The following is an 8,270-nucleotide window of genomic DNA, read 5'->3' as shown; positions in this document are numbered from 1 at the left end:
GTAGTGTATGCCTGCTCTGCGTCACGGCTTTCTTATTTTGTATTCCAAGTTTGTTTATAGCATTAGTTTCACTATTGAAATAAAGATGTGGAACTACGATCACGCTGCGTATTGGTCCGATCCTTCCGAAAGCCATGACAATTGCACCCAAGATTGAGCTACAACTGGCTAGGCAGTTGGTAGCCTAAATCCTGCCTGATGTTACTGCTGTTCCTAAAACCATTGACATACGTTAATCTACTGTAACCACTTTAGAGAGAGAGTGTGTGTGTACGTTAAGGTTGGGCGATTGTGTACAAGCCTACATCACCCGATTGCGATCCTCGATAGTCGATCACTATTGGGGGGGTCTTTCTCATGGCTACCCATGTATTTGCATGGAAATATAATGTTTATTTGGAAAGTAATAAATATATAGATTTTTTAAAAGCATTCATGATTTGCGTAAATGTAATATACTAACTATTACTCTTGTTAAAAATATGAAAGGTTATTACATTTGGTGAAGAGCACATTATGACTTGTTTAGGACTCAAAACTCAAAGTTTAGGACTTGAGACTTGACTTGATACTTGACGGTCTTGACTTGAGACTTGACTCGGACTTGCCTGTTTTGAGTTGGGACTTGACTTGGGACTTGAGTGCTAAGACTTGAGACTTACTTGTGACTTGTAAAACAATAACTTGGTCCCACCTCTGTTTGTTAGTAATAGCTGCAATATAGGCCTAGCCTGCCTAGCCTGTAAACTTTTTTAAAGCTTTCATTCTGTTGAGACATTTTCATTGGCCAAATTAAGTTCCAGCTGTAATGTTGTGTTTGCTACAATATCATAGAATTTTTTATTTTATTTAACTTCTATTTAACTAGACAAGTCAGTTAAGAACAAATTCTTATTTACAATGACGGCCTACCAAAAGGCAAAAGGCCTGCGGGGACGGGGGCTGGGATTTAAAAAAATAAATATATATAAATATATATATAAATATATATATGAGAGACAACACAACACTATATAAAGAGTGACCTAAGACAACAACATAGCAAGGCAGGAACACATGACAACAACATGGTAGCAACACAACATGATAGCAGCACAAAACATGGTACAAACATTATTGGGCACAGACAACAGCACAAAGGGCAAGAAAGTAGAGACAACAATACATAACGCAAAGCAGCCACAACTGTCAGTAAGTGTCCATGATTGAGTCTTTGAATGAAGAGATTGAGATAAAACTGTCCAGTTTGAGTGACTGTTGGACCTCGTTCCAGTTGCTAGCTGCAGCGAACTGAAAAGACGAGCAACCCAGGGATGTGTGTGCTTGGGGACCTTTAACAGAATTACTGGTAGGTCTATTATGATACTCGCAAAACTTATTTTAAAGCCACAATATAAGTATTTTCCCTATAAACAATGCCTTGACTAAAAAAACTGGAGGCCCCTTACACTTCAATGTGTCATGCAAAAATACTAGCAAAATGCATAGCACTCAGAATTAAAAATGTTTTACCAGGTATTGTTCATCCTGATCAGACAGGTTTTTTATACATGGACGATACATTGGAGATAATATATAACAACTACTAGAAATAATAGAACATCATGAAACATCTAAGAATCCAGGACTGGTATTTATAGTAGATTTTGAATAGGCATTTGATAAAGTAAGACTATATTTTATCTATAAATGCCTGGAATTTTTCAATTACAGTAATTCTCTAACAAAAGGGGTAAAAATAATGTATATCAACCCCAGGTGTAAAATAGTAAATAACGGCTACTTCTCAGAGAGATTTGAATTGTCAAGAGGAGTTAAACAAAGGTGTCCACTGTCACCATATCTATTCATTATGGCCATCGAAATGCTAGCTATTAGAATCAGATCCAATAACAACATTAGAGGATTAGAAATTCAAGGCTTAAAAACAAAGGTGTCCATATATGCTGATGACTCAAGTTTTATATTACTTCCGCAAGCTAGATCCCTGCAATGTCTCATTGAAGATCTAAACTTTTCTGGACTAAAACCTAATTATAATAAGTGTACAATATTAGTATTGGATCTTTCAAAAATACAACTTTTACATTACCTTGCAGTTTACCTATAAAAATGGGCTGATGGTGAAGTAGACATACTTAGTATTCATATCACAAAATATATAAATAATCTCTCCACAATGAATTTCAATAGAAAACTTGTAAAAAATAGACAAGATCCTGCAACTATGGAGAGAATTTAGTACAGAACGGTTGGATCAACATTTAAAGAAATGGGTGGGTGAGGTGGTGGTGGTCACATATGCACAATGTATTGGATGGAAAATTGACAGATAAAGGGGGTATCCTTTCCAAGTTACAGTATTTCACCCATACAGTTTTTAATGACATCACAAAATGAAAAACAATGACATTAGTTTTCTACATCTCCCCACTGATCGTTCTCCACATTCTTTATGTTAGAATTACTGTTCCATTATCCACTTTTTGGACTTTAGAGTTTTGGACGGGCAAAGGTCTCTGAAGACAAAGGGACATTCCTTTAGTCATTACTGGAGGGTGGAGAGAGTCTTCTCCCACTTAATTTACGACCGGGTGTGGAGGTGTCAAAACCCCCACACCAGTTCCCTCCTCCACTCTGTGGGTGAGAGAAGGTCCATTATTGTCAGCTATTGCCATGCTGATCTGACCCATTGTGATCCTCACAGGACAGTCAAGACACTGGATTATGTTGGAAAGGCTTCCATTAAAGGACAAGTAACTCTTTATCCACAATATAGCAAGGGTGTAAATCCATAACACATACAGTACCAGTCAAAAGTTTGGACACACCTACTCATTCAAGGGTTTTTCTTCATTTTTAATCTTCTCTACACTGTAGAATAATAGTGAAGACATCAAAACTATGAAATAACACATATGGAATCATGTAGTAAATTTAAAAAAGTGTTAAACAAATTAAAATATATTTTAGATTTTAGATTTTTCAAAGTAGCCACCCTTTGCCTTGATGACAGCTTTGCACACTCTTGGCATTCTCTCAACCAGCTTCACCTGGAATGCTTTTCCAACAGTCTTGAAGGAGTTCCCACATATATAGCACTTGTTGGCTGCTTTTCCTTCACTCTGCGGTACAACTCATCCCAAACCATCTCAATTGGGTTGAGGTCGGGTGATTGTGGAAGCCAGGTCATCTGATGCAGCACTCCATCACTCTCCTTCTTGGTCAAATAGCCCTTACACAGCCTGGAGGTGGGTTTCGGGTCATTGTCCTGTTGAAAAACAAATGTTAGTCCCACTAAGCGCAAACCAGATAGGATGGCGTATCGCTGCAGAATGCTGTGGTAGCCATGTTGATAAAGTGTGCCTTGAATTCTAAATAAATCAGTGACAGTGTCACCAGCAAATCACCCCCACACCATCACAACTCTTCCTCATGCTTCACAGTGGGAACCACACTACCGGAGATCATCCGTTCAACTACTCTGCATCTCACAAAGACACAGATGTTGGAATCAAACATTTCAAATTTGGATTCATCAGAACAAAGGACAGATTTCCACTGGTCTAATGTCCATTGCTCTTGTTTCTTGGCCCAAGCAAGTCTCTTCTTATTATTGGTGTCCTTTAGTACTGGTTTCTTTGTAGCAATTTGACCATGAAGGCCTGATTCACACAGTCTCCTCTGAACAGTTGATATTGAGATGTGTCTGTTACTTGAACTCCGTGAAACATTTATTTGGGTGCAGTTTCTGAGGCTGGTAACTCTAATGAACTTATCCTCTGCAACAGAGGTAACTCTAGGTCTTCCTTTCCTGTGGCGGTCCTCATGAGAGCCAGTTTCATTACAGCACTTGATGGTATTTGTGACTACACTTGAAGAAACTTTCAAAGTTCTTAATGTTCCGTATTGACTGACCTTCATGTCTTAAAGTAATGATGGACTGTCATATGTCTTTGCTTATTTGAGCTGTTCTTGACATAATATGGACTTGGTCTTTTACCAAATAAGGCTATCTTCTGTATATCACCCCTACCTTGTCACGACACAACTGATTGGCTCAAACACATTAAGAAGGAAAGAAATTCCACAAATGAACTTTTAACAAGGCACACCTGTTAATTGAAATGCATTCCAGGTGACTACCTCATGAGGCTGGTTGAGAGAATGCCAAGAGTGTGCAAAGCTGTCATCAAGGCAAAGGGTGGCTACTTTGAAGAGTCTAAACAACAACAAAATATATATTTATTTTTTCTAACACTTTTTTGGTTACTACATGATTCCATATGTGTTATTTCATAGTTTTGATGTATTCATTATTATTCTACAATGTAGAAAATAGTAAAAATACAGAAAAACCCTGCAATGAGTAGATGTGTCCAAACTTTTGACTGGTACTGTATGTTTTTCCAGCAGCAGACTATGATCAATAATGTCAAAAGCCGTACTGAAGTCTAACAAAACAGCCCCCACAATCTTTTAATGATCAATTTCTCTCAGCCAATCATCAGTCATTTGTGTAAGTGATGTGCTTGTTGAATATCCTTCCCTATACGCGTGTTGAAAGTCTGTTGTCAATTTATTTACTGTAAAATAGCATTGTATCTGGTCAAACACAATTAAATATCCCTTTGAGCATGGTGAAGTTACTAAATACACTATGGATGGTATATCAATACACCCAGTAATTACAAAGACACAGGTGTCCTTCCTAACTCAGATACTGGAGAGGAAGGAAACCGTGCAGGGATTTCACCATGAGGCCAATTGTGACATTAAAACATTTACAGAGTTTAATGGCTGTGATAGGAGAAAACGGACGATCGATCAACAACATTGTAGTTACTCTACAATACTAACCTAATTGACAGAGTGAAAAGAAGGAAGCCTGTACAGAAAACATGCATCCTATTTGGAACAAAGCACTAAAGTAATACTTTAAAAAATTTGGCAAAGCAATTTACTTTTTGTCCTGAATACAAAGTGTGTCGTTTGGGGTAAATCCAACACAACAAATTACTGAATACCACTCTCCATATTTTCAAGCATAGTGGTGGCTGCATCATGTTATGGGTATGGTTGTAATCGTTAAGGACTTGGGAGTTTTTCAGGATAAAAAAAAGAAACGGAACGGAGCTAAGCACAGGCAAAATCCTGGAGGAAAACCTGGCTTAGTTTGCTTTCTACCAGACGCTGGGAGAGGAATCACCTTTCAGCAGACAACCTTTAACACAAGGACAAATCTACACTGGAGTTTCTTACCAAGAAGACAGTGTCCGAGTTACATTTTGACATAAATCTACTTGGAAAATCTATGGCAAGACCTGAAAATGGTTGTCCAGCAATGATCAACAACCAATTTGACAGCGCTTGAAGAATTTTGAAAAGAATAATGGGCATATGTTGCCCAATCCAGGTGTAATCGCTGTAATCGCTGCCAAAGGTGATTATAACATGTATTGACTAATGATTTATATATACACACTAGGTGCCTAATAAGGGGCGCTGTGTTGAAGCCACCATGCCTCCATCTTGGCCCTCCCTCATGATTGTAAAAAATATTTTAGAAGCTATAGAAATGCATACATTAATGTCTACATTCGTGTTTGAAATGTGTATTCTATTAGACACCTTAATGCATACTCAGGGGGTTATACTAATCTAGTCAAGATATTATATCTATATTTATTTATTTTTTACAAATGTTGGAATTTTTCTTCCACATTCCAGAGTATTTTATGTAGATCGTTGACAAAAATGACAATTAAATCAATTTTAATCCCACTTTGTAACACAACAAAATGTGGAAAAAGTCAAAAGGTTTGAATATTTTCTGAAGGCACTGTAGATGTATTCTCATAACTCGCGACCCACACAAAAGCTTCAAGTTCCTCTGCGTGCACATCACTGAAGACCTGAAATGTTCCCTCCCCATCGACACTGTGGTGAAGATGCAAAAAACGCCTCTTCAACCTCAGGGGGCTGAAGGAAGTCTCACAAACTTCTACAGATGCACCATCGTCAACAGAGGGTGGTGCGATCAGCCAAATGCATCACCAGGGGCACATCTCCAGCACCCGGTGTCACAGGTAGGCGAAGAAGACCATCAAGGACATGAGCCACCCGAGCCACGGCCATTTCACCCCTGCTAACCATCTAGCAGACTAAGGCAGTACAGGTCCATCAAAGCTGGGAAAGACAAACTGAAAAACAGCTTCTATCTCCAGGCCATGAGACTGTTGAAGTCATTACCAGCCAGCCTCCGCCCGGTACCCTGCCCTGCATCTTAGACACTGTCACTAGCCGGCTATCAAACAGCACTCTACTCTTAGAAACTGCTGCCCTATGTATATAGAGGCATTGAACACTGGTCACTTTAACAATTTGTTCTGAAATCGTTTCTGTAGTTCGATAAGCATTCCTGCAACATTATTTGGTTGAAATTGAATTTGATCTCCGAAATTAAGCTAATCGATTACTCACTTTATGTGTATTCTCGACATAGCTCATCCTATATAACTACTGCTGTACATACCTTTTCCTACTTAAATATTGTCCATACTGTCTACACAAACCATGTTTTTATATTCCGGACTGTGACATTGCTAGTTCTGATGGTATTGTACTGTTAGACACTTACTGCACTGCTGGAGCTAGATTTATTAGCATTTTACTACACCTACTTTAACATCTACTCTGTGTATGCGACAAATACACTTTAATTTGATTTGTCCTCTCACATGCCCAGGGCCCACTTTGGGTCCCGACTCATTCATAGTTTAAGAAACCCTGCCTCTCCAGTCCAACCACATAAAGAGATGAGAGCTTGTCCTTTAGGGAGTGTAACGTTTCTCTAAAACAACAAAACAGCGGCATAAAAAGGAAATAGGATTAGCGGCAACATCTGATATCTTGCAAAATAAACAGAGCGCCATGCTTCATTGTGGAGGGGAAGTGGCAATTTGGAGCATGGACAGGCATAACAACAACTGGTCCCATTCCTGTTTAGAAAGAAGAAATCAAATGCATTGTCATGAGAGATTGAGTATGATAGAAAACCACTGGTGTGACAAGTGATTTTAGACGTTCAGTAGGGGCCTTCTATGGTATATTTTTTATAAAAGGTCATACAGTTCCTAATTTGTGTATTTAAACAACGGGTCAAAATTGACAAAAAAAAACACTTCAATTTATGATCATCAAATCCAATGTATATTTCTGACTACTTGCATACACAGATTAGTAGGCCACTGCTAGATGCCCCTGGCTGCCTGTTGGCTCTGTTGAAGGTAATAGAGAGCGAGGAAGAGAGGGGTGGGAATAACTGACCTGGTTTGAGTGGAAAGAATGTCCTCTGAGTGAAAACAACTTTCAGGGAGCTCAGCTTACTATCCAGCTAGTAGGTCAAAACTAGGAGTCTGCATGCAGTGGCATACCACAGTTTTGCTGGGTCTGAGCAAGCCCCCCCCCCCAAAACAACAAAAAATGTAGGGGGGGGAAAACATTAACTTCCTACAATTCTACATATTTTGCCATGGTGCAATGAGAAAAATGCAGTTTTATAGCGCATCTCATGCCATCACACACATTTTGCCATGAGGCTGAGAGAAAATGCTGTTTTAAAGCTAATTTCTTGCAATTTCACACATATTGCCATGGGGCATTCTGCATTTCCACTCATTCTGCATTTCCATATATGGTACACAGCAAAAATAAGGCTGGCAGGAGAGGAGAAACAAAATGCAGAAACATGGTGCATATTGCCATCTAGTGGACTACAAATATTGAAAAACCCAACAGTGTAAATAGTCTAAAAGACTCAAACAGTGCATTAAAATAGTCTAAAATACTTTTCTTTAAATTGGATCAGTATAATCACAACCAAATCTTGGTCTAGTCAGGGTTAAAAAGCAGGAGAGGTGCATGCCACTGCCTGGTGGCTAAATTAGGTCACACTGGATGACACATTTTCAGGTCATGTGTACAGCTGTTTATAAGAGGGAGGAGGCCATTTAACTGCAGCCCTCAATTCAAGCCCTCTGTTCCTCCCACAACAGACTGCGATGTTGTAAGCCTGGCACTTTGTAACCTACTATGCAGAAGGCATCCTGTGCTATAATCACATACAAGCCTTACTGTAGATAAAATGGACTTTAATGCTCCCAGCCTCTATCTGGGTCAAATTTACAAAATCTCCTGCAATCTATTTTTATGCCCAATTTTTTAAAAACAGATTTGTAATAAGGGATTTAACAATTCCACGCCAGGCA

The sequence above is a fragment of the Salmo trutta genome, chromosome 22 (genome assembly GCF_901001165.1).
Source record: "Salmo trutta chromosome 22, fSalTru1.1, whole genome shotgun sequence".
Lineage (NCBI taxonomy): Eukaryota > Metazoa > Chordata > Actinopteri > Salmoniformes > Salmonidae > Salmo > Salmo trutta.
This window is presented reverse-complemented; position numbering follows the sequence as displayed.